Source organism: Euprymna scolopes, chromosome 45 (assembly GCF_053919585.1).
Source record: "Euprymna scolopes isolate OS-2025 chromosome 45, ASM5391958v1, whole genome shotgun sequence".
In the NCBI taxonomy this organism is placed as follows: domain Eukaryota; kingdom Metazoa; phylum Mollusca; class Cephalopoda; order Sepiida; family Sepiolidae; genus Euprymna; species Euprymna scolopes.
Genome location: NC_136526.1, coordinates 30228654 through 30253473, shown reverse-complemented (window position 1 = coordinate 30253473; position 24820 = coordinate 30228654). Strand labels below are relative to the sequence as shown.

The following is a 24820-nucleotide window of genomic DNA, read 5'->3' as shown; positions in this document are numbered from 1 at the left end:
CCTGGAGATATGTACCTGTTTTGCGACGCGTCCAAGGAAGCATATGGGTTTGCCGTGTATATCGTACAAAATGGTCGGTCATCCTTATTAAAGCTAAGGTGGCACCTATGAAGGACAAGACTTTGCCTGTGTTGGAACTAATGGCCGTTTTCCTCGCCTTCAAGTGTCTCCCCACAATCCTGGACAATTGTGAAGGATTTGTTCCCGAGAATTGTATAGCCACGGATGAACAGGTGGTCTTGTCCTGGATTTTATCTCAAAACATGGCTAGCAAAAATGTTTTTGCAAAAAATAGACTTAAAGACATTCTGCAGATGAAAGTGGAGTTGGAGTCTCGCTATGGCTTGAAGACTCTCTTCAGATATGTTGATAGTACACTCAACCCGGCGGATTTGTTAACAAGAGGATTAACATTGAGAAAGTTCCAATCCAAAATGGAATTTTGGTGTTCAGGCCCTTCCTGGCTATGCGAAGGAATATCTCAATGGCCAGGACAGGATATGCCCTGTTTGAGTGAGATATGCCAGCGAATGACCCGCAGTTCAGCAAATTGTTCTTTGATCCATGATCAAGAGTACACTTCGGCCATACCTTTTCAGAGGTTTTCCTCATTCTCTGGTTTACTGACTGTTACTGCCTTGGTGTTTAAGTTCCTAGCCATCCGATTTAATCGACAATGGGACTACAACTCTAAGGCAGCGATCTACCTTATGAAGACAGTGCAACGGCAAGAATTTCCCGTGGAAGTGGAGTACCTAAAGGAGCCGAGTGGTAAACCCATGCCAGTTAGGGTTCGTGCTCTGGATCTTTTTCTGGACCCTGACGGTTTGATTCGATCTCGGGGAAGAATCAACCAATCTTCCCACTTTGGTTATGAAGTTAAAACCCCCATTCTGATAGGGAAACATCATCCTGTTACCAGACTCATCATTTTAGATTGTCATGAAAGGTGTTGCCACCTTGGAACTGGGTCAACTCTAGCGGAGTTGAGGCGAAGCGGTTATTGGGTCCCGCAGGGTCGACAAGCTGTGAATAAGGTACTGGCTGTTTGTGCCAGATGTAAACGTTATAATTCAACGCCAGTGACGCCGAATGCTGCTGCTGCCCTGCCGTCGCACCGTACCGATTTCAGAGTCCCCTATCAACACACTGGGATTGATTTTACTGGCCATCTTTGGGTGAGTGACGGGAAACGAGATACGAAAATGTACTTGCTCCTGTTCACTTGTTTGAATATCAGAGCAATACACATTGAAGTAGTTCCCAACATGAGCGTACCCTCTTTCTTCCAGGCACTGGTTCGATTTACTAACCGATATGGCGTTCCCGAAACCCTTTATAGTGACAACGCGAAAACGTTTATAGGAAGTGGAAAGATTTTCGATCGTCTCTCTCTTTTTACGGACTATCAAAGAAAATACGGTCCTTGTAAGTTAAAACTTAAAACCATTCCCTTGTTCTCTCCTTGGTATGGAGGAACATGGGAGCGATGTATCAAGACCATGAAGAATTGCCTATTTAAGATTCTTGGCAGGGGTAGATTGGATTACTTTACCCTTCTGACAGTGTTATCGGATATTCAGAGGTCTGTTAATAACCGGCCTCTTACTTACCAGGTGTCAGCCGACAAAAATGCTACTCCAATTACCCCTAATATGTTCCTTAAGCCCAATCAGAGCCCCGGGCTATTGATACGACTGGATAGAGAGGATAGAACAACCTTGTTGCCTCCCAGCAGGGAGAGGCTAATTCAAACCTTGGAACTTAGGGACCAATGTCTGACAGATTTCCACAAACTATGGTATGAGGAGTACCTGCTAGAGCTGGGAAGGAAGATTCCTGGTCGATCCCGACTCAGTACAAGAACCCGCCTCCAGAAGGATGATGTTGTGCTGATTAAGAGTCCTTTGAAACCCAGACCGTTTTGGGTCTTAGGAACTATTACTGAACTGATTCCAGGCCATGATGGTGTCGTTAGAGCAGCACGTGTACAAAAAGGGGAGGGCTTGGAGGAAGTACATTCCCTGAAACATCTGTACCCCTTAGAGCTTTCTAGGACTCCTGAAGGACCTCCTGTTGCGGAGGGAGGGGAGACGTTGGATTCACCCCCTAGTGTTGAAGAGCAGGTCTGGTTGTGTCCCCTGTGCAGCTCTCCGCAGCAGAATCAGAATATGATCGGGTGTGACTCGTGCGACGATTGGTACCATTTCCGATGTGTCGGTATCGACTCAGAACCTCCCAACAGGCAAAAGTGGTATTGCCCAGAATGTGCGCCCCTTAAAAAACGACGGGGTAGACCTAGCCTGCTGCCTGCTTGATTGATATCTGGACTGATCGACTACTGCTATATTGTACTAACAGTTGTTTTTTGATTAAGTATTTTGGTGGTCTGTCATTTTTATGTAACTTTTTCTTTTTCTTTTCTCTCTTCTACCTTTTGTTTTTTTTTCTCGTTTTTGTCGGGAGTGTGTGAGAAAATAAAAATAAAAATAAAAATAAAAAAAGGAGATTGCTTACTTGGTGGCGCCGGCCTCGAGGGCGGAATTCTAATCTGAGTGGTTGAGAGAACGAGTCTCTTATAGACTTGGAGGAGTAGGGGGAGGCACTATTCTTCTGTTATAAAAGAATTGTGTCTCTGACTAGCACCAGTCCTGTTAACGACTTACTGGTGAACGGTTGGCACAAATTAGTTACTCGCTGCTCGCCGTACTACAAAACTTGTTACTCGCCCCAGTAGGGGGGGGTCGCATAGGGCATCCTTTGCAACCTCTCGGAGCTTACGCTATCACCGGGTAATCTACTTTACCCTCTAAATAGTTTTTTTTCCACAACTTGAAAAGGGGGGGGCGTGAATTAAAAAAAAAACGTTTGTCTAAAATATTATATTCGGTTTATTGGAAAGAGCATAAAATTTCACATTGACCCTGAAAATATCGTAAAAATAGAATCAATAGAAAAATTTTGATAGATTTTTAAAGTTTAAAAATTGAAAAATGTTGAGTTCGTAAAATTCATTACTGTTTAAAAAAATAATAATAAAATATTTCTATTACTTTTAAAACAACTTTAATAGTTTATTTTGGAAGTATAATCCATAAAGAAAATAAACAACCCACTTTTAAAAGAGAAATTACGAGTTTTTTTTTATATTTTATTCGCAGTTTCGTGTTAGAGGTGTCAAAAATTCCTACAAAAATTCTGATACACCTACTCATGCAGAGAGTGATCCGTGCTGAAATAATAACGTTATTATTTAAAAAGCCATTCTTAACATGGGGAGGGGGGGGGGTGTTTCGTACCTATTCTGTCCTTTAACTTTACAACTGAATAAAACAACATATAAAACTTTAATTAAACTTGGAAATACGATTTAAAAAATAGCGCGGATCAGTAAGTGCATTAGCACCAAAAACTATTTATAAAAGAATAAACAACATTTATACTTACTTTTAATTACTTTTTTTTCGTTTGTCTCGATTCAAATAAGAACACACCTGATGGAATTGCGAATGTCGTGTTTAGATGAGTAAAAATGGTCTATAGTCAGATTATAAAATGGCGATGTAAAAAAAAACAGCTTCGCAGAAAATTACAAAAGTAAAAAAATGATGAATAGAAAATCACAGACAAGAGTAAGGATCTTTTTGAGAATTAATAAGGCAAAATTATTTGAATTTAATTAATTTCCATATTTTTCGTTTTATTTATGGGTTTGGCGAGAATAATTCGATATCAATCTCGGTTATAAGTTGTTCAATTATTCACTCGTTTTGTGCGGATTTCACTACATTCCCTGTTGCTGTTTATGTGCTTCCCACGCGACGCGAACAAAATGTGACACCAGGTCGTTTTTAATATAGGGAAAACCAGCTCCCCGACTGTAGGGAAACGTGCGACTCAACTAATAAGTACGTGTGCATAATTCAATGGGTCGGTCGTGGAATGAAATGAATGAAGAAAAAAGAAACAAAAATGGCTGCCTTATCACTTTATATGCCTGCAATGTGACCACCCGATATGCAAATGAGATGCTCCTGGTTGGCGATAAAAGAGGGTTGATTTTTTAGAGGGACGTTCATTTTGAAGTTTGATTGCGAAGAAATAAGTTGAATTAGCAGAAGTTCGTTGGGAGTTGAGAGAAGGTGCGTTACTGCGTTACGTATACAGAAGTTTGGAAGTTGGAAGTTTGGACAACAGTGTTAACCTTACCCAGGAAATTATTGGTGTGACGGGTGGAAGAAATAACACTCAATGTATTGAATTATAAGCTATTTCGGCTCTCGGTGTGCGGTGACTCGAAAGGCAGAAAATGGACAGATTCGACTTTCGCTTGATACCTGAGTTTGATGGATCTACCACTGGACCGTCTGTCGTCGAATGGGTGGAAAAGGCTGAGAAGATCTGTACACTGTGCAGAATTAAAGAACCAGCCACAGTCATTCCTTTGAAGTTAACCGGAGGGGCCTATGCAGTCTACCAGCAATTTGGGGATGAACCAGAGCCTGTATACAGCGTTTGGTACAGATCCGTTTGTTGCATGGCAACAGTTCACGAGCTGGCGACTTCACCCCAAGGAAACAGTTGATGTGTACCTAGCTGACCTACGAAAGTTGTTGGTACCATTTGGTGGGGTTAATGATAAGATATTAAGATGTGCCTTTTTAGTAGGCTTACCGAAGGAGGTCAGCAAACTGTTGCGGGCATCGTCACGAATTGATGAATTGACAACAGACGAGTTATTAGCCCAAGCTCGAAACATCTGTAAGGAACAGGAGCCAATTGCAGTAGCAACTAGTATTCAACATGCAGCAGTCGAACCGCATGGAAGCAAAGTAGATTCTCTCCCAGGTAGTAATAAGCGTGTAGGCCCAGTGTGCTATAAATGTGGGGAGGCCAATCATTTTGTAAAGGATTGCCGGAGTGATAGGAGGTGTGTATATCCACGAGCACAGAGAACAGTACAATGCTATCGCTGCAATAAGTATGGGCACATATCTCGCAACTGTTCGGGAAATGACGTTGGGGGCAAGGCACTATCGCCACCCTTGCCCCTTGCCAACCAATAAACACAGGATTACCGGTCATTAGCGTTAAAATTGACGATGTGCAGTGTTCAGCACTCATGGACACGGGGTGTTCCCGGTCTATAGTTAGTGCACATTACTGTAAGATGTGGCAGGAGCAACCAGTCGGTATTATGACGATCAATGGTTTATCGCGAGCATGTTGTGGTGAAGGGGCAGTCACGATCTGTACTGAGAAGGGTGACACAGCCAAAGTGGATGTTCTGGTGATGCAAAAAAAAACCCTTGGCTATGACATGTTGATTGGAATTGATGCAATACAAGCACTAGGAGGCGTCATAATCACAGCGACTGGGGGTTTAATGCTTGGAGAAGGAAAAGAAGTCTGTGCAGTCATGTCTATTGAAGAAAAGGACTTCTGTGCCATGTTTGACGACAACGAAAAGGCGTGGACTGACAGGTGGAAATGGACTATGAGCAAGGCACCAGATCGGCTGTGCCACACCATTCCAGAGTATGCAGTTTCCACAAAGAATAGGGCCACATATGAAGAAGAACTTTAGATGTGGATTGATAATGGATGGTTAATACCGTACCCACAGGAACGTCTGGGACCACCCAAAGGATTAATTATGCTCATGGCTGTTGAACAACCTACTGAAGACAAAATTCGGCCTGTAATGGATTACCGAGAATTGAATCAACATGTTGATGCTTTCACTGGAAACGCAGATGTGTGCGCTGTTAAACTAAGAGAGTGGCGTCAGAAAGGGAGTAATGTAGCACTGCTGGATTTGAAGAGAGCCTACTTGCAGATACGTGTCCACGAGTCATTATGGCCATTTCAGACAGTGATAATCAAGGGAAAACGATATTGTTTGAAACGTTTAGGTTTTGGCCTAAACGTAGCACCCTTAATAATGACAATTATTATTAAAACTGTGTTGATGCAGGATGAGACCACAGCAAAAGCTGCTTCAGCTTACAGTGATGACATCTACGTTAATGAGGATATAATGTCTGCAGATGTGGTTCGAGCAAAACTGGAATTGTTTGGGTTAATAAGCAAAGACCCTAAGTGCCTAAAGGACGTGGTGCCCGTTTTAGGCCTAGAGGTCTATGAGAAGGGCAATACTTTGCGATGGAAGCAAGGGAGCACAATTCCACAGTTACCCAGTGTATTGACAAGACGCATTGTGTTTTCTATTTGCGGTAAATTAGTAGGACATCTACCTGTCTGTGGATGGCTTCGATCGGCAACAGGAGTGTTAAAAAGACGATTAACTGCAGTAACCAAAGGATAGGATGACATGGTGGATGATGAACTCTCCAGCAAATGATGGCTGAAATGTTGTCCAGAGTACATAGAAACGATCCTGCCCAGGGTGAGAGGCAAGTATCTGGAAACGAACTGAATGCATGGATTGACGCAAGTTCACTGGCTACAAGTGTCGTGTTGGAATAGTTGGGTGCAGTTGTGGAAGATGCGTGCTGGCTTCGTCCGAAAAATGATGCCCAGCATATAAATTTGGCAGAACTTGATACCACGTTAAAAGGGCTTAATCTTGCATTGCAATGGCAGGCTAAGGTTGTGTATCTCCACACTGACTCGTTGTGTTTTTACCACTGGTTGACTAACACCTTGACTGGAAAGGCTCGAGTTAAGACTAGAGCTGCAAGTGAGATGTTATTACGAAGGAGACTGGCAATAATAAAGCGTCTAGTTGACGAACAGATTGCAGGTGGACATTTCCTTAGTTTCGTCAATGCAGAATTTGGCTTATAGTTTGACTAGAGTACCAAAGAGGTGGATTGATGTAATGAGGCAGGGATCTGATCCTCCACAACAGACATGCACGGCTGTAACAGATCAATTAACACCTGACCAGATCCGTACAATACATCAGCAGAGTGGACATCCCAGAATTCGGAGGACAACATATTTTGTCCGAAGAGGGTGTCCTTCAACTACAAGAGCATCAATCAAGGCAGCTATACACTCGTATGAAGAGTGTCAGCGAATTGATCCGGCACCGTCCCAATGGCATAACGGGAAGCTTGAGCTGGAGGACAAGTGGTATTGAGTAGGAATGGATGTAACGCATTATGAGAGCACTTTTTGATGCAACGCATTATGAGGGCATTTTTTGATGCAACGCATTATGAAGGCATTTTTTGACCTTGACAAATTGTGGCCCAACGGGTTTCACAATATGGCGCCTGTTGACACGACAGGATGCATCTAGCATTATACAACAGTTGAGAGCTGTCTTTTTTTAACGTGGTGCCCCGCTGGAAATTCTGACTGATAACGCCACTACATTTCGATGTCAAGAATTTCAGAAATTAACGCAGGAATGGGGGATTAGAATGCATTACCGATGTGCATATTTTCCAGAAGGTAACAGTATAGCAGAGTGGAGTCACCGCACCATTAAAAGAATTGCGGCCAGGACACAGTGTTCTATTCCAGAAGCTGTGTACTGGTATAATGTGACACCAAAAGACGATGCAACACCAAAAACTGCACCAGCTAATGGGATTTACCGCTATGAACATCGTATAAAAGGAATTGATGTCACACCATCAGTGGTTAGCGTTGTCAATACACCATATCAAGTAGGAGACCATGTTTGGGTAAAATCCCCAAATGCTGGGTGCACTGTAAAATTTTGTAGAGGAAAAGTAGATAAAATCATAAGTCCTCAGACCATGTTGATTAATGGTGTACCACGTCATGTAAAAGATATCCACCTCTGTTATACCTCTCCTCATTCTGAGGATAATGAGGAAGATCACATACAGGTCAGGGATGATCCTGATCGCCTACTGCCCCTAGAGGTGAGCATAGAAACATTACCTACAGAACCAGATGAGGGAATGATGGAACATACTAGTGGCAATAGTGATGAGGACGATGGACATGAGGAAGTAATACCACCAGTTCATCATCAAAGTACCCAAGAAAGACGAATACTGCCCACCCACCGTTATTGTGAAACACTGCCTATAGCACCACGAGAGAGAATGATGGAACATACTGAGGAAGATGGAACCGAGGAAGTGATGCCTCCGATTATTCGAAGGAGTACCCGACAAAGACGGATACTGCCCCCTTGCCCTGATTGTGAAACACCGCATAGAGAACCACAAGAGGGGATAATGGAACAGAATGATGGCAAAAACGGTGGTAATGAGGAAGATGGCAATGAGGAAGTGCTTCCCTCGATTCTTCGAAGAAGTACCCAACAAAGACGACTGCCCCCCCCCCTGCCCTGTGTGTGATCAGGAGATCAGGGGGAAGTGTAGGGAAACGTGCGACATACCTAATTAGCATGTGTGCATAATTCAACGGGTCGGTCGTGGAATGAAATGAATGAAGAAAAAAGAAACAAAAATGGCTGCCTTAGCTCTTTATATGCCTGCAATGTGACCACCCGATATGCAAGTGAGATGCTCCTGGTTGGAGATAAAAGAGGGTTGATTTTTTAGAGGGACGTTCATTTTGAAGTTTGATTGCGAAGAAATAAGTTGAATTAGCAGAAGTTCGTTGGGAGTTGAGAGAAGGTGCGTTACTGCGTTACGTATACAGAAGTTTGGAAGTTGGAAGTTTGGACAACAGTGTTAACCTTACCCAGGAAATTATTGGTGTGACGGGTGGAAGAAATAACACTCAATGTATTGAATTATAGTATTAGGACACTCTGGAAGTAGACAAAAATGAAAAGTGCCGGGTTTGTGTTACTATACACATAGATTCGAAAAAGTTATCAAAAAAAATATATATAACAAATAAATGTTATCAAAGGCAAGATAAGTTATTTATACCTAACTGGATATTTTTTAGTGTTTTTATTTAAAATAACATGTTTATTCAGCTCGAAAAACATACAGTGTTTACCGATGTATTTGAAAATTGCAAATGCAAGGGCACTCTCTGGCAAACACAGTAAGTTTGGGGAAATGAGTTAAACTAAAAAAGAAAAAAATACTGTTAGGAATTTGCTCAATATATGTTGTTTTTTTTTTATTACATTTTCACCCCAAACAAGGCAAATTGCCACTTTGGTGTAGGGGGCTACTATCAGGGGAAACATCTACTGGGGCACTATGTAGGGATTAGGGCAGCGAGATGTTGGTTCACGTTGCACTTGAACTTATGCATGTCAGTACAGTTGGGGAAGCAGTGACCTGGAATGGAATTCCAAAGTCTAGCAGTTCTGGGGAAGAAACTACTGGAGTAGAAAGATCTTTTACATCTAGGGATCTCTACAGTGTGGGGGTGGGATTTTGCAGCTTGTCGGGTCTGTCGAGGGTGTTCACGTCATGGGGGCACAAGTGCTTGCAGTTCTTCAGAGCATTCACCATTATAATACTTGTAGAACAGGCAGAGGGATGCAACGTTTCGACGATGGGACAGAGGCTGAAGTTTAGATGCCAGTTTAGGGCCTATCAGATTTGCGACTCTCTTTTGAACCCTGTCAAGGAGTGAGAGACGAGTAGCCGATTCACCGGCCCAAATATGACAGCAATACTCCATACATGGGCGAATAGTGGCCTTATAGAGGTACAGGATACTTTCGGGTGTTAGAAGTTTTCTAGCACGGTAGAGAGAGCCCACCTTCCTCGCAGCGGCCCTGGCAATGCCCTCGATGTAATTGTTCCAGCTCATGTTTCCTGTGAACATTAGGCCAAGGAGCTTGAAAGACGTACTCTCAGCTAAAGAGTTGTTGGCCATTGCTATAGGTGGTAGAGAAGGTTTCTTGTAATTATTGAATGAAACCAGTTTTGTCTTGGTGGCATTGAACGTTACCATCCATTTTTGTCCCCATTCCACTACTGATTTGAGGTCATCCTCTAGTGTTTCTGCCATTACTTTAGATATATGTTCATTTGTTTTCCTGTCGTGCCTGCTATAGAGTGTGGTGTCATCAGCATATATACCCATCTCAGAGGCAATTTTGTCGGGGAGGTCATTTATGAATATCAGGAACAGCAGAGGACCAAGGATAGATCCCTGGGGCACTCCGGCATTTATATTATATTGTTTAGACGTACGACCGTCGAGGACAACCTGGATTTTTCTCTTATCTAAGAAGGATTTAATTATGTTAAGTATTCTCCCAGTGATACTGTAAGATCTAATCTTCCTGAGGAGACCCTCATGCCATACCCTGTCAAAAGCCTTAGATATATCTAGAGCTACCGCTCTGCCCTCTCCCGCTTTGTCCAGTGAATGGTATATGCGTTCAGAGATTACAGTGAGGATGTCTGCCGTGGAACGGGCTTGTCTAAATCCATATTGATGGTCGGTCAGAAGTTTAGCATCTGTAAGGTGCTGGACTAGAGCATGGTTAATTAAGGTCTCAAATATTTTGGCAAAAAGTGGGAGGAGGCTAATAGGGCGATAATTTAATGGGTCAGTTCTTTCGCCAGAATTCTTGAATACTGGTACCACAGAAGCAGTTTTCCAACAGCTCGGAAAGCAAGATTCATTAAGGCATTTGTTGTAGAGTTTGAAGAGAACTGGAGCTACTTCGGCTGAGCACTTTTTTAATAGCACAGCTGGGATGAGGTCGGGTCCACATGCTTTGGAAGTGTCAAGGTTTTTTATGATAGCATGCACCTGAGCAGGGGTGATTTCCAGATCGTCTAGCTTGGCGTCTGTCCGCATAGGAAAGTCAGGTAGGGGTGGTTTAGAGGGTCCAGTGTAGAGTTGGAGGCAAACCGACTGGCAAGCATGTTAGCCTTCTCGGTTGCTGAGCAAAGAACCTCGTGATTGTTGGTTAGTGGGGGAATTGTTGATTGCCCATTATTTACTACACTGTTGTAGATTTTCCAGAAGTCACAAGTTCCTAATTTTTGTGCTTCGATGCGTTTTTTAGTGGTTTCCGTAAATTCCCTCTTAGCTGTCGCTATTTCTTTCTTAACGTTACTTCTAGCTTCTATGTACTTTTGTCTGTTTGAACTGGACTTATGTCGGTTAAACCTGCGGAATGCATGCTGCCTTTGAGCAATGGCAGTTGCGCAAGTCGAAGTAAACCATTGGGGAGAGTGGGGCTTGCTATAGAATTTCCGCATGGGAACATGCGCTTCGATTGCAGTTTTGAACCATTCAGTTGTCTCATTTGCACACTGTTCAGCAGGAAGAGAAAAAATATTTCCCCATGGGGCGTCTCTGATAAGATCTCTGATAGCTTCTGTAACATAAGCTGACATATATTCGGCGGGGTTTTAACAGTATTTTGTGTTCTTTTTTTAGCTTGAACTCATTTTACTTAAAATGAGAGAGAGAGAGAGAGAGAGAGAGAGAGAGAGAGAGTGTGTGTGTGTGTGTTGCTTGCCTCTAGGGTTTACTGCAATTTCACTGAATTCCCATCATCAGAATGTAATACATTTAACTTTCATATATATATATATATATATATATATATATATATATATATATATATATGTATGTATATATATATATATATATATATATATATATGTATGTATATATATATATACATATATATATATATTGTTTTGAATATGGATTATCTCCTCCTTGATAATCCAAGCTATAAAAGCTGTACATTTCCGCTTGTCAAGTAGACGAGTAGAAAGATTTTTAATTGAATAAAAGATTACCATCTGATCTTTTTGTCCTGTTTTCATTACAATTTATTCAATTAAGAATGGAATAATTTATGCAACCGGAGCGATTTACCACAGATCCAGAAAACGATTCAGCCGACAAGTGTTGGAAATATTGGTGGGAGACATTTATAAATTTCGTCGTTTCTACATTCTACACACCGGGACGTCCCATCAATAAGTGTGCACTCCTAACCAACTACCTGTCTCACACATAAACATGCTTACAAAACTGTTTAAGCGCTGCCTTAAGGAGAAGTGCTTTCTGACTCCCTGGAAAACTTCATCAGTTTGCCCTGTATTTAAGAATTCAGGTGATAAGTCATCTCCCTCTCACTACAGACCAATAAGTCTCCTGCGTGTTATGAGTAAGTTGCTGGAATCCATATTAAATAGAGAAATATTCAACCACCTCAACAGAAACAACCTTCTTAGTGACACACAATATGGTTTCCGTTCTGCAAGATCTACCACAGATGTGCTAACGGTTATATCTCACAGGATTAGTGAATCTCTTGACAAAGGCTTCCTTTCTAGGGCAATTGCTCTTGACATATCAAAGGCCTTCGACAAGGTATGGCGTAAGGGTCTACTTCAAAAGATTTCCAGCATAACTGGAAATGTTTTCTCAATCATTAAATCATTTCTCTCCGATAGGCTCATAAGAGTAGTGATCGATGGACAAAAGTCAGAGGCCTGCAGTATTAATGCTGGAGTCCCTCAAGGTTCAATCCTGGGCCCAACTCTCTTCCTGATCTACATCAATGACCTCCCTAAACACATATTTAAATCATTAGTTGATGTCTATGCTGATGACACGACCATCTACAGCAACACATCAAAGGCTGTAAATGACAAAGTTCTCTCTGATTCTCTCTCCTCTGATCTCGAGCGCATGGTTCAGTGGGGGAAGACGTGGCTGGTTACCTTTAATTCATCTAAAACCAAACTCCTATCCTTACATCATCAACGCTCTGATCCCCATCTGGCATCAATTGGGATGGATGGCTCTCGTCTGGGAGATGCCCCGTGTTTTGACAAGCTTCTGGGTTTGACCTTTACTCCTGATCTGAAATGGAACACGTACATCAAGTCTTTTGCTAAGGTCACTGGAAAGATGGTGGGATCCTTCTACCGCTCCAAAAGATATTTCACTACTGATGCAATTCTCTATCTATATAAAAGTTAAGTACGCCCAAGGATGGAATACTGCTGCCATATCTGGGCAGGTGCTGCTAAAAACAGCCTATCTTGCCTTGACAGAGTACAAAATAGACTTCCTGACTTAGTGGGGGATGCCTTTTTCTCTAACCTGCAACCTCTCCCCCACAGAAGAGACCTTGCGAGCCTATCCTTTTTTTATCGTTATTTCCATGGCAGGTGCTCGTCTAAACTCCAATCTCTGGTCCCCCCTCGCCAATCTTTCACGAAAAACACTCGTCTACCTGAATCCAGTGAAAAATTTCTCACACTCTTTATCTGTGCCTAAATCAAAACGTGGATTCCATGAACAAAGCTTCTTTCTTAGAACTGCACGCCTGTGGAACTCTGTTCCATCTGCCTGCTTCCCACCTGACTACAACTTGGATGTCTTCAAGTCCAACGTTAACAAATTCCTAATGAGCCGCCCCCTTAAGTAAACACACTTCATCAAATCTCCACACTAACGTACTGTACTTGCAATAACCCTTATCCCTGAGTGGCTTCCGGGCCTTGATAAGTGGCGACCACCGTGTAAAAAAAAAAAAAAGTCAACAAAATTATCTCAGATTGCGTTACCTATGAAGAAGCAAACGATGTACTGAACGCTACATTCATAAAGCCCAAAAATGAGATATTTTCTAGACGCCTACTTGCAACTCACTGGCAAGAATTAGGCGAAACATTGAACTATTTCCTTAAAAGCCTTTGGACACAGGGCAAAGATTGCAAGTTCTGCTCAATGACGGCATTGAAGGTCCGAGAGAAACACATTTTGGAGAGCCTTTATTAATGGCTTGCATAATGCTCAGGTAAGACAATATCTTCTTGAGAATAAGACATTTACACTTAGAACAGCTTATGAGCAAGCCTATACCTTCAAATGTGCTATACAACAGTCTAGTTCTTATTAACAGCCAGACACTGTGGGTGCCGCGCTAAACCCACCTGTTCCTACTGCACAGTGCACCGTCATGACGATAGTCCGACAAAGTTTTAAGAACAAACGGTCACTGTTGCTTTCAAAAGAAACACCTGCTATTTTTGTGGCTTATCTAAACATCTACGAGTTTCATGCCTGGTCAGCGATACTCGTTGTCATAAATGTGGAAAAGTTGATCATTTTTCAAAGGTATGCAAATCTTCTTAAACCCTTTACATCTGCAACTTTAGCCACCTCCCCTAACTGTCTTTCAAAAACTATTGTAAAATGAAAATTAACTGGAGATCTACGAATGCTCTGCTCGATATCAGAGAGCTCAGAAAATTTTATCAAAGAAAGTTTATTAAAAAACCAACAAATTATATTTTGTTCCCTCCCCTAGCAGGGTAACAATGGCAAACTTCACAAGTAACTTGTTATTGTTTGGTGCACTTAATATTTAATGGTGTCTCCTATAAAACCACTAAATTATCTGTAATGAAAAACCTTTGTTGCAAAATAATACCGGGACACGATTTTTTTGCAGCAACACTCACAGATTGAAATTCCTTTTAACAGTTCGATGTCCACATTGAAATTTTGTGGATTACCGATAGCAAAAATCCAGTACCCGTAACTTAAAAAAAAAAACTAACTGAAAACTGCAAACCCATAACAGTGAGAAGCAGACGTTTTTCTTATAATAATAAAAAAAATTATTGACTCTGAGATAAAAATTATAACTACTTCTGAAAACCATAAAAAGAGAATGGTTATAGATTACTCTCAAACCATAAATAGATTTACTTTTTTGGACGCCGCCTTCCCACTACCCAGGATAGATGAAATGAGAGGCGAAATAACCAAATATTGTATGTTTAACACTCTGGATTTGAAAAGCGTGTACCATCAGATTGTCATTGGACCTAGAGACAAGCTGTCCATAGCTTTTGAGGTGAACGGTCGACTATATAAATTTTGCAAGATTCCTTTAAACGTTATGAATGAGATGGCCAGCTTCCAAAGGATAGTCGATCAAGTAATAATGGAAGGCCCATTTGCGTACATTGACAACGTCACAGTATTTGGCCAAATAAAAAGGAACACGAGGAAAATCTCAGATGGTTTATGTCCGCCATCGACAAATACGAGATTACTCTAAATGATGGCAAATGCTCGTTTGGACTGGACAAAATAAACCTACTGGGGTATACCATAAGCAAAGGTTTGCATTGAAGATGGACGCTTTTAGTAGATGTTTATTTGCAATATGTATTCTCTTAAATCCAAATGTTGATTTTAAATATAGCATAAATAGATTGGAAAATTCTATTCTCTTTAACCCCCTTTCTTGAATCTCGTATTCTTTAAATCATCACCAGACCAACTGTTGAACAAGAGTAGCGTTTTCAATGGCTAATTTAAAAAAAAATTTTAACGCTGAACTGTATCCAAACTAAGACTATTTTAATAGTTTGCATTGAAGACAAAAGCTTTTAGCAGATAAATTGTTTATTTGCGATATGTATTTTCTTTTTATTAGATGCAAATGTAATATCAATTATGTTTATTTCAATTTTTAATTTATATTTTATTATTTGATTGCTTCATTGAACAGATTTTCTCGTCCATGAATGTACTCATTATATCTAGCAAATTGATTTTAAAAATAGCATAAATAGATTCGACAATTCTATTTATTTTCAGTGAGAAGGGAATCTATTATACTTTCCCTTAAACACGTCAATTGGACTAATATTAAGTACAATACTTAATATTATCATCATTTTTTTAATGGAGAGTAGACAATGAATTGTGGATGCGTTATCAGTAGCTCTCGTTACTTCGCGTCTTCTAATTTGTCCTTCAGTCCTCATTCTTAATGAGTGATTTTTCTGACGAAGGGAGAAAAAAAGCTGTATACTAGGTGTAATTAAATATGTTAAATTAAATATGTATTCAGTAAATTAAGACGTCTCCACACTGCTGTTTTTTCTCTACCAAATAAATATATCCAGAAAGAAAACCAATGATTAGTAAAATGTATCCATATGAAATGAAAGAGAAAAGAAAAATTAAATGAAGAAAAAGTTCGAACTCCTGCTTCCCCACGATTAAATTCAACTAAAACTTTCCACCGTCCGTTCTCTCTCTTTCTACTGTCGAAACTAGAACTGCTATTGTGCTTTCAACTCGTCCTTTTCATAACCTTTTTTGCCTTCTTATACAAATCAATGCCATATGTATATAACCGAGCCTTCTACAAAGGAAGATTTTTTTCTTTCTCTCCCCCACCCCCTCATTCTGCCATCCGACAGGAGAGAAGCACACATGTTTGTGTAAGTTACTTTATTCTTTTAACCACGCAATTAATTTAATTACATTTTAGACCATACTAGGTTGGCAATATTTTGTGTGAACGGTCGCCAGAGATGTCGGAAATTTTCTGTTTCTATGTCTATCCTTGTAGCCATGTCAATAATAAGGGTACTTTAACTGAGCTAACGTTATTTGCCTGATAGTCAGGGACCCGAACCTTGGATTAACCACTTAGGAGATTGTCTTATCAGCAGGTGCAAAGTACTGGGACTGCTGTATTGTCATTTGGTGAATGGATTCTGGGCCATGAAGTAGCTTCTGATAGGGCATCTTGATGTCATATTAGTGCGTAATTGTTACGGCTTTACTTTATCATGTTTTACAAAAAATCTATATATATTTCTTCATTTTCATTTTTCTCTGTTCCTTTCCCTCTCTGTCCTGCTCCAAGCCGACCTATTCCACAAATCCCAAAACTCCATCATGAAAAGTTTCCAGAAAAAAATACACAAGTAAACCCAGATCTATAACTTCCAATATAGACCCCCCCCCATTACCATATCTCCTTCTCCAACATCAGGGATTTACATCCCAAACTTCCAAAGGTTTAAATCCAATTAGACGAGACTAAACTAGACATATTCCTAAGCGAAACTGGCATTGAACCGACTATTTCCCTAGAAGAGTTTGTGATTAAAAGATACTTTAACTTAACATCCAAATCTGACCCCCAAGATCAGCATGGGCATGGAATATGTGCCTTCATTAAAGATGGCTTTCCATATGGTAGGGACATCTTCAGAGAAGATCCTAAATCACGCTATATGTGCTTCAGGGTTGCACTTGCTCACACTACTGCGTTTATATATACGCTCTATCGCCCCCACAACAGCAGAGTTACTATCTTTAAGAGCATATCTGAAAAAATTGACCACATCCTGTCTTCTCATCCTTCGGCTAACATTCACATCTGCGGAGGCTTCAATGTTCACTATGTGGAACGGTTAATCCACTCAAACAAGACAGATGATGAGAGGAGGTTCTATCACGATTTCTTCATTGATATGACCTCACTCAGATTGTTCACAAACTCATTCATAGTCCTGACACTGACGGTCAGTATGCAAGTCTCCTAGACCTTTTCCTCACAACTTGCCCTGAGCTATGTTCATCTACTGTTCTCTCTCCACTGGGATCTTCCAACCATTCTGTTGTATCAGTTAAGATAAAAACTAAACTTTACCTCTCCATCATACAGTATAAAATGATAAGTAGAGATAAAAGAAGAACAGGAATGCCTTCTGTAAAGGTTTTATCAACTTAAAATTATACACATGCTTTGGAGAAATCAATATGGCGGAATCCTTAATTCCGGCCAAGGGGAATAACTATGATCCTTTATTTCCGAAAGAGTCAAAGCAATTTATTCTAACATTTTCCCCTTCAACAATAATTAAGTATGGAATTACAGAAGTTAAATTTAGTCTGTTCAGTACTAGGTTAAGAAGTTCTTATATTTGCTTGGAAATCGTCGCATTCTGAACGATCTCCGCACTGACTCATAGGGATACAATATACATTGATATTCGAATGTTCCATTTAAGTTCTTTATTTCTCAAACACTGATTGAAATGATAAAAGAAGAATGAATAAGAATGCCTTTCGTAAAGGTTTTATCCGCTTAAAATATATACACGTGTTTGGCAAAATCAATATGGCGGAATCCTTAGTTCCGGCCAAGGGGAATAACTATGATTCATTTCCTGAAGAGTTACAGTAATTTATTATAACATTTTCCCCTTCAACAATAATTAAGTATGGAATTACAGAAGTTAAATTTAGTCTGTTCAGTACTAGGTTAAGAAGTTCTTATATTTGCTTGGAAATCGTCGCATTCTGAACGATCTCCGCACTGACTCATAGGGATACAATATACATTGATATTCGAATGTTCCATTTAAGTTCTTTATTTCTCAAACACTGATTGAAATGATAAAAGAAGAATGAATAAGAATGCCTTTCGTAAAGGTTTTATCCGCTTAAAATATATACACGTGTTTGGCAAAATCAATATGGCGGAATCCTTAGTTCCGGCCAAGGGGAATAACTATGATTCATTTCCTGAAGAGTTACAGTAATTTATTATAACATTTTCCCCTTCAACAATAATTAAGTATGGAATTACAGAAGTTAAATTTAGTCTGTTCAGTACTAGGTTAAGAAGTTCTTATATTTGCTTGGAAATCGTCGCATTCTGAACGATCTCCGCACTTACTCACAGGGATTTTTTTTCTCAGCATCCACATATTGGGGAGCATGGATATTTTCAGGATCAGGTAAAGGATTCTTCTCCTTCACGTAGGTATTGTTTTCGTCAGTTGGCGGTGTTTTAGGGGCTTCAGGGCTTGCAGGATTGTTTTCATTTTGTTGGGCTTCTTGATTTGAGGAGTTAGGAGCCAGGTCTTGCACATTGACAGTAGTTTCCGCACTAGAGGGTAGTCGTACATGAGCATAGTAGGGGTTGATGTCTAATAGGGTAGCAGGGGTTACCGGAGGGCCGAGCTTACTAGACTTAGTATGGTTTCTGACATATATTAGGCCTGGTTTCACCCAAGTGGGAAAAGAAGTTCCGGAGGAAGATTTTCGACTATATTTGAACATTCTGTCATGAGGAGTCATATTAATGGCAGTGCATAGTAACGACCTAATTGAATGGAGAGCGTTTGGTAGTATATCTTCCCAATGGGGCAGTTTCATGTTGCTAGAGTGTAAGGTCGTTTGGATAGCCTTCCATAAAGTTCCATTGAGTTTCTCAACTTGCCCATTATCCTCAGGGTGGAATCTACTTGTTTTAGAGGTGGCGATACCTTTGCCACGTAAGTAATCTTTGATTTCTCCGGCAAGGAAGTCGGCAGACCGATGAGTGTGTATCATATCGGGCATACCAAAAATTGAAAATAGTTGGTTTAGGCAGTGGATCACGGTTTTGCTCGTCATATCCTTACAGTGGAAGGCAAAGGGAAAGCGAGTATATTCATCAATTATAGTGAGTATTTGTTACCACGCACAGAAGTAGATAAAGGGCCTTTAAAGTCGATGTTTAATCGCTGGAAAGGTAGTATAGTCTGTATGAGTGTTCCTTTGTTACAACTGGCAAATTTAGGTTTCAGATACTGATAGGAGGAGCACGAGTCTGTTATATTTTTAATTTGTTCTAAAGAGAAAGGAAGGTTTCTTGTCCTGATGAAGTGGCTGAGTCACGTGACACCAGGATGTCATAGTGTAACCTGCAAGTCACGGAGGTCTTGCAAAGTGTGCGTTAATGCAGAGATGCGAGAAAATGTGTCAGCAGCTGTATTTTCCGTTCCTGGATGGTAAACAATACTGAATTTGAATTGTGACAGTTCGATCCGCCAACGACATATCTTATCATTTTTAATTTTAGATTTCCTCTTATTATCAAACATAAAACTGATGCTCTTTTGATCTGTAATAACTTTGAAATGTCTCCGGAGTAGGAAATGTTGCCACTTTCGGAGAGCTTCGACAATTGTAGCAGCTTCTTTTTCGACAGCATGATGTCTAATCTCATTCGGGTTTAGTGTCCGAGAAAAGAATGCAACAGGTCTACCCTGTTGGTTTAGAGTAGCAGCAATGCAGTAATTACTGGCATCAGTTTCTACTACAAATTCTTTATCCGGATCAACAGTTATAAGGGTAACATTTCTTAAGTCGATCTTCAGCGTCTGAAAAGAATTTAGAATAGACGGGGGCAGTGGAAACTCCTTGTTATGGTTGAGAGGCAGTATCTTATCAGAAAACTTTAGAATAGATTTACTATAGTAAATTATTATTCGTTTTTGAGACCGGAAATTTCGAGGCGGTGGCATTTCAAGGAGTGGTTTTAGCCTCAGGTAATCAAGAGCAATTTGATTGTTCTGGATTGTGTAACCAAGAAGTGTGATAGAAGTAGCAGAAATGATGCTCTTACTTTGATTAAGCGTGATGTTGTATCTTTTTGCTACATAATAAAACCTTTGAAGGTTGTAGTCATGCTCTTTTTTATACTTTCCACGTATTGTGACATTGTCTACATACACAAAAGTGTCTGTTAATTTTTCTCTTTTTACAATGCCATCGATGCATCTTTGAAAGGCACTTACTCCGTTAGTGACGCCAAAAGGGATACGAGTAAATTGGTAAAGTTTTCCATTTACTTCAAACGCTGTGTATTTCCGATCGGTGTGACTAATTGGGATTTGATGGTAAGCAGACTTCAGGTCGAGTGTTGTAAAAACGTTGTATCGAGCTGTCATCAACCATTTTATTTATGTTAGGCATAGGATAGACATCCAGTTCTGTAAATCTATTTATGGTGTCGCTATAGTTGACCACCATTCTTTTTTTTGATTCTCATCAGAGGTCACTAAAACTTGGGTTCGCCAAGGAGATATAGAGGGCTCTATTATGCCTTCCCTCAACATTCTGGCAGCTTCCGTTCTAATAAATATGTTGTCAGTGAATGAGTGACGACGAGGTTTGGTGGCAATAGAGGTCATCCATGTAGAAAGACGAGAGAAAAAGGGAGGAGGAGAAATTTTGATACATGGAAAACTGTCCCTCTTACCCATTGCTCCGATAACAAATTCTTCCCCAGGACCGTCGAATTTCAGGGTCACAGTTTTATATTGTTTTAGGAGGTCTTTTCCCATAATCATATCAATGAACAGATCCTTAATTACTTCCACTGTCATGGCGTGGTGGTTTTTACTGTTTAGCGAGATGTCAACAATAGTTTCGCCAATGATTTTGGCATGATTAGGGTCCGCCAATGCTACGGTTTTCTGTTTGGGAATAATAAAAAGTTTCAGCTTTCTTGCTGTATTTTTGCTGATAAACGTCCCCACGTTGCCGAAGTCTACCATAGCGTTCACTACTTTCCCATTTATTTTGCATTTTGTGTTTCGTGTATGCAATGTCTTTGGCACCCGTTCCTAGTCAAGAGAGATTAGGTGGGGGGAGTCCAGGTCGTATAACACAGAAGCAGTGGAGGAGGAAGATTTACATACCTTCGATCAATGGCCATTTTTCTTACATTTTCTACACTCGGCATTACATGCAGGACACATCGCCCGTGAATGTCATGTGTTCCCACAGAAGAAACAAATTCCTTTTGGTAAGGTATTTCCTTTTATAGCGGCTAAGGGAGTGTCTTCTGGTTTAATTACAGTAGCGGCTATGTTTGGGTAATTATCGAAGCTTATCGTATGCTTCTCTGCTTGTTCTAGAGACCTAGCCATTATAAAGTCTTTTGTAGAGTTGAGAATGGGTTTTCACGTAGATACTGACAAATAGACGAAGAGGAGATGCTGCTAATGAAAGTGTCACGGATATATTGCTTTTTGTTTGCCTCAGCGCTTACTGCTTAAAATTCGCAAGATTTTGAAAGTACTTCCAGTTGTTGCATGAATTTTTTTTTTTTTTTTTTTTACATTTTCACCTCAATCAAGGCACATTGTCACTTTGGTGTGGGGGGCTACTATCAGGGGCAACAACTACTGGTGTACTATGTTGGAATTTGGGCAGCAAGATGTTGCTTCACATAGTTTGTGCCGGTTTCTGTTTATTCGTCAGAAGCTGATGTCGGTTAAGTATAACGTTTGTCGGTTTTATGTAAACAGCGTCTAGCGTTTCTATGGCACCATTGTAATCGCTAGCATCGCTTATTATTTCGAATATCACCGCTGAGACTGAATTAATCAAGGCGAAGAGATTTTGTGGATTATTTTCTATTTCCTCGTTGTTTAAAATGCGTAAATAATATTCGAATGTAAATTTCCAGTGTTTATAGAGTTTTTCCGAATTCGGAGTAGTTGGTTCTACGTTAAATCTGTCCAGCCGCAGTAGTTTGTCCATTTTTTTTTGAGTTGATAAAATTGAAATGATAAGTAGAGATAAAAGAAGTAAATAGGAATGCCTTTCGTAAAGGTTTTATCAACTTAAAAGTATACATGTATTTTCGAGAAATCAATATGGCGGAATCCTTAATTCCGGCCAATGGGAATAGCTACGATCCTTTATTTCCAGAAGAGTCGAAGCAATTTATTCTAACACAGTATATCAATACTCTATGACTGACTGGGATAGCTTCCGTACATTTATATCAGCTCTACCTTTGTGCTCAATGTTTAGAAAGGATGTGTCCTCTATAGTATCAAACCTGACGGAATGGTTAACTGCAAATATAGATCGTTTCATACCCTAAGAAAATCACTTCGATTCCCAGATAATTGTTTTACCCATCGAAACTTGAACAATGCACAACTAAATATGTGTAAACATTCAATAAGAAAAAATCAGTCAGGTGTTAATTCGTTGACTAAAAAACAGCCTTGACCTTGCGATCCAAAAGATCGATAGATTCTATAGAAGGATTCTATGACAATTAAAACAACTTTTATTTTTTTTTTTAATTATGTTGGATAAATGCAAGAAAAAAGCATGAAATATAATTGAAACAACTTTTAAACAATTTTTATTTTGAAATTTTTTAAAAATATTATTTTATAATGACAAATAATTTAAGCAACTTTTAAACAAGTTTTATTTTTAAGTAAAATTTAGTTTTAATTTAAAATGAAAAATATTTCATGTAGAATAAATGCATGCAACGCAGCAAAGGATTTCACCGAATTTATTTGTGTCACTCACCTTCTCGACATAAATTCGTAATGATACAAACGCAATTTTTATTTTTGTTTTGTCAGAAATTGGACAATTACATCATGCCTCCCATTGTATTTGTTTTAGATCAATCAAATTCATCAATTGTATTTAACGTGGGGCAATTCGCTTTGGCAGGCTTTTTGCATGCATTTTTTTTTCAGTTCCACTAAGGCAGCCATACGAAAAGGATGTATGGAACTCACTCACTGTTATATGAGGCATTTGGCGCTTTTAATCTTCGTCTCCTTGAGATTTTAATTTCAAGCCTAAATAATTAGGCTCAGTTATTTTTATATGAATCTCTCTCAGAGATTAAGTTCTGAATTGTCGACCTGTTATTAAGGACTTTCCTTCAAATGAACATTAATTATGAACGTCTATAATATCGTCTCAAGACGAGAATCTGTATATCAGAAAGCATCATATCAAATGGCTGTAATCACCGATCTTGGAAGACAGATGAACCTGTACCCAGTTCCTGTTGAAGACAAAAGATTGTTTTTCAGAGGCAGAGAATAATATCTTACAGTTTCCATCCCGAGTTGCCCATTTTGGGGAGCTGGATTTCTCCACATTAAAAACCGACCTGGTTTCTAACTCTGCCCTTGTGGGAAGGCAAATAAATAGAACAAAATATAGCGGCTGAGAAACGTTTTTCGATCCCAATAAAAACACTACAATACATTTAAACCCTGAAGAATTTCCGCTATACGTCCTTGTTGTTCTAAGTTCACTAGGGACACCCAAAAGTCACCACAGAATTACCCCACCTTATATGTAACACGATGTGACTTAATTATGAATTAATATTATCAGTATAACTGTTGTACCATTTAAAAGAAGGGCAAAATAAACCAGTAATAATTAAAAAAAAAATTTTTTTTTCATCTAACGAAAATAATGAAATTGCGAGACGAAAATCGTGTTTACATAATTGGCGCTTTAAAATAACGTTCTCATGTAGTAAGCATTTTGAACGTGAAAACATACCTGTAAATCTAACAAAAATCAACTAATCGTCAGATTTTCGTGAAATTTTCGATACTTATCCATTTTAGAGTGAAATGACATATAAAATGCAGTTTTCGTAAAATATACAAGGGGAAATATTTTTTTAGTGCGTGTCCCCCCCCCCCCATATTTATTTTTTTGAAATTCAAACAAAATGTATGTTATGTGTGTAGACATGCATATAATAAGGACAACAGACACGGATGCTAGGGACAAGATTCATATTGTAGTTTATTCTCCATAATGGCTATTTTACAGACACCCCACACAAAGGTGAGTTATGCCGGCCAAGGGAGGTAAGTAGGGGAAGTGTACCTCTACTAGGAGAGTTACACCTAAAGGGGGGGGGGTATTGTTTATACACGTAACATCTCCCTCCTTACAGGGGAAGAGAGAAAGTGTGTCCTTTTCAAAATTCAGGTAGATCATTCACAATATCTGATAGGCTTTCTTATGACTCTGCCCGATCTTGTCTGTATTGGTGATATTGGTCTCTCGTTTGGGTCTTGTTGATCTGCTGGTGTTTCCATCTCATTTTGTCTATTTGTTGCATTGTCTGGGGTGAGTCTTTCTATGTCAGAGTGGTTGTAGATGGTGCCTTTTGGTTGGTGTATGGGGAAAGAGTGTTTTGGTTGTATTGTTTGGCGTATGAAACGACGGTTGCGGCGGTATCGTTGTCCGCTTGCATTTTCAACTTTGTACGACCGACCAGTCAACCTTTTTCTTACCGTGGCTTCCTCCCACTCTCTTGCGTGAGGTCTTAGAGGCTGGATCCAGACATTGCTGCCCACATGAAGTTGGCTCAGTTCTCTGCCTTTGCCCTGCCGCCTCAGCTTCTTATCTTCTTTCTTTTGTGCCTCATAATGTGAGTAAGTGTAGCTGGGCCTCAGTAGGGCCTCGGTGGTTGGTACTGTTGCCTTTGTCCGTCGGCCTAGCAGTCTCTGTGCTGGACTAGTATTGAGACCTTCAGTGGGTATAT

The 24820-nt window shown here is 39.9% G+C and overlaps 1 protein-coding gene across 2 annotated transcripts in view; it reads right to left on the bottom strand.

Moving 5' to 3' along the window:
* The window catches only part of LOC145269335 (uncharacterized), a 66380-nt gene that overhangs the window by 30599 nt on the left and 10961 nt on the right, over nucleotides 1-24820 (bottom strand). The window contains exon 1 of one of the 2 annotated variants that reach the window (XM_080125035.1): nucleotides 3448-3669. The exons of the other annotated variant lie outside the window; for it this stretch is intronic. The gene's annotated coding sequence lies outside the window, so the exon portion shown is untranslated. Of the gene's footprint in view, nucleotides 1-3447; nucleotides 3670-24820 lie in introns of those variants that run through there. 2 annotated transcript variants of the gene reach the window in all.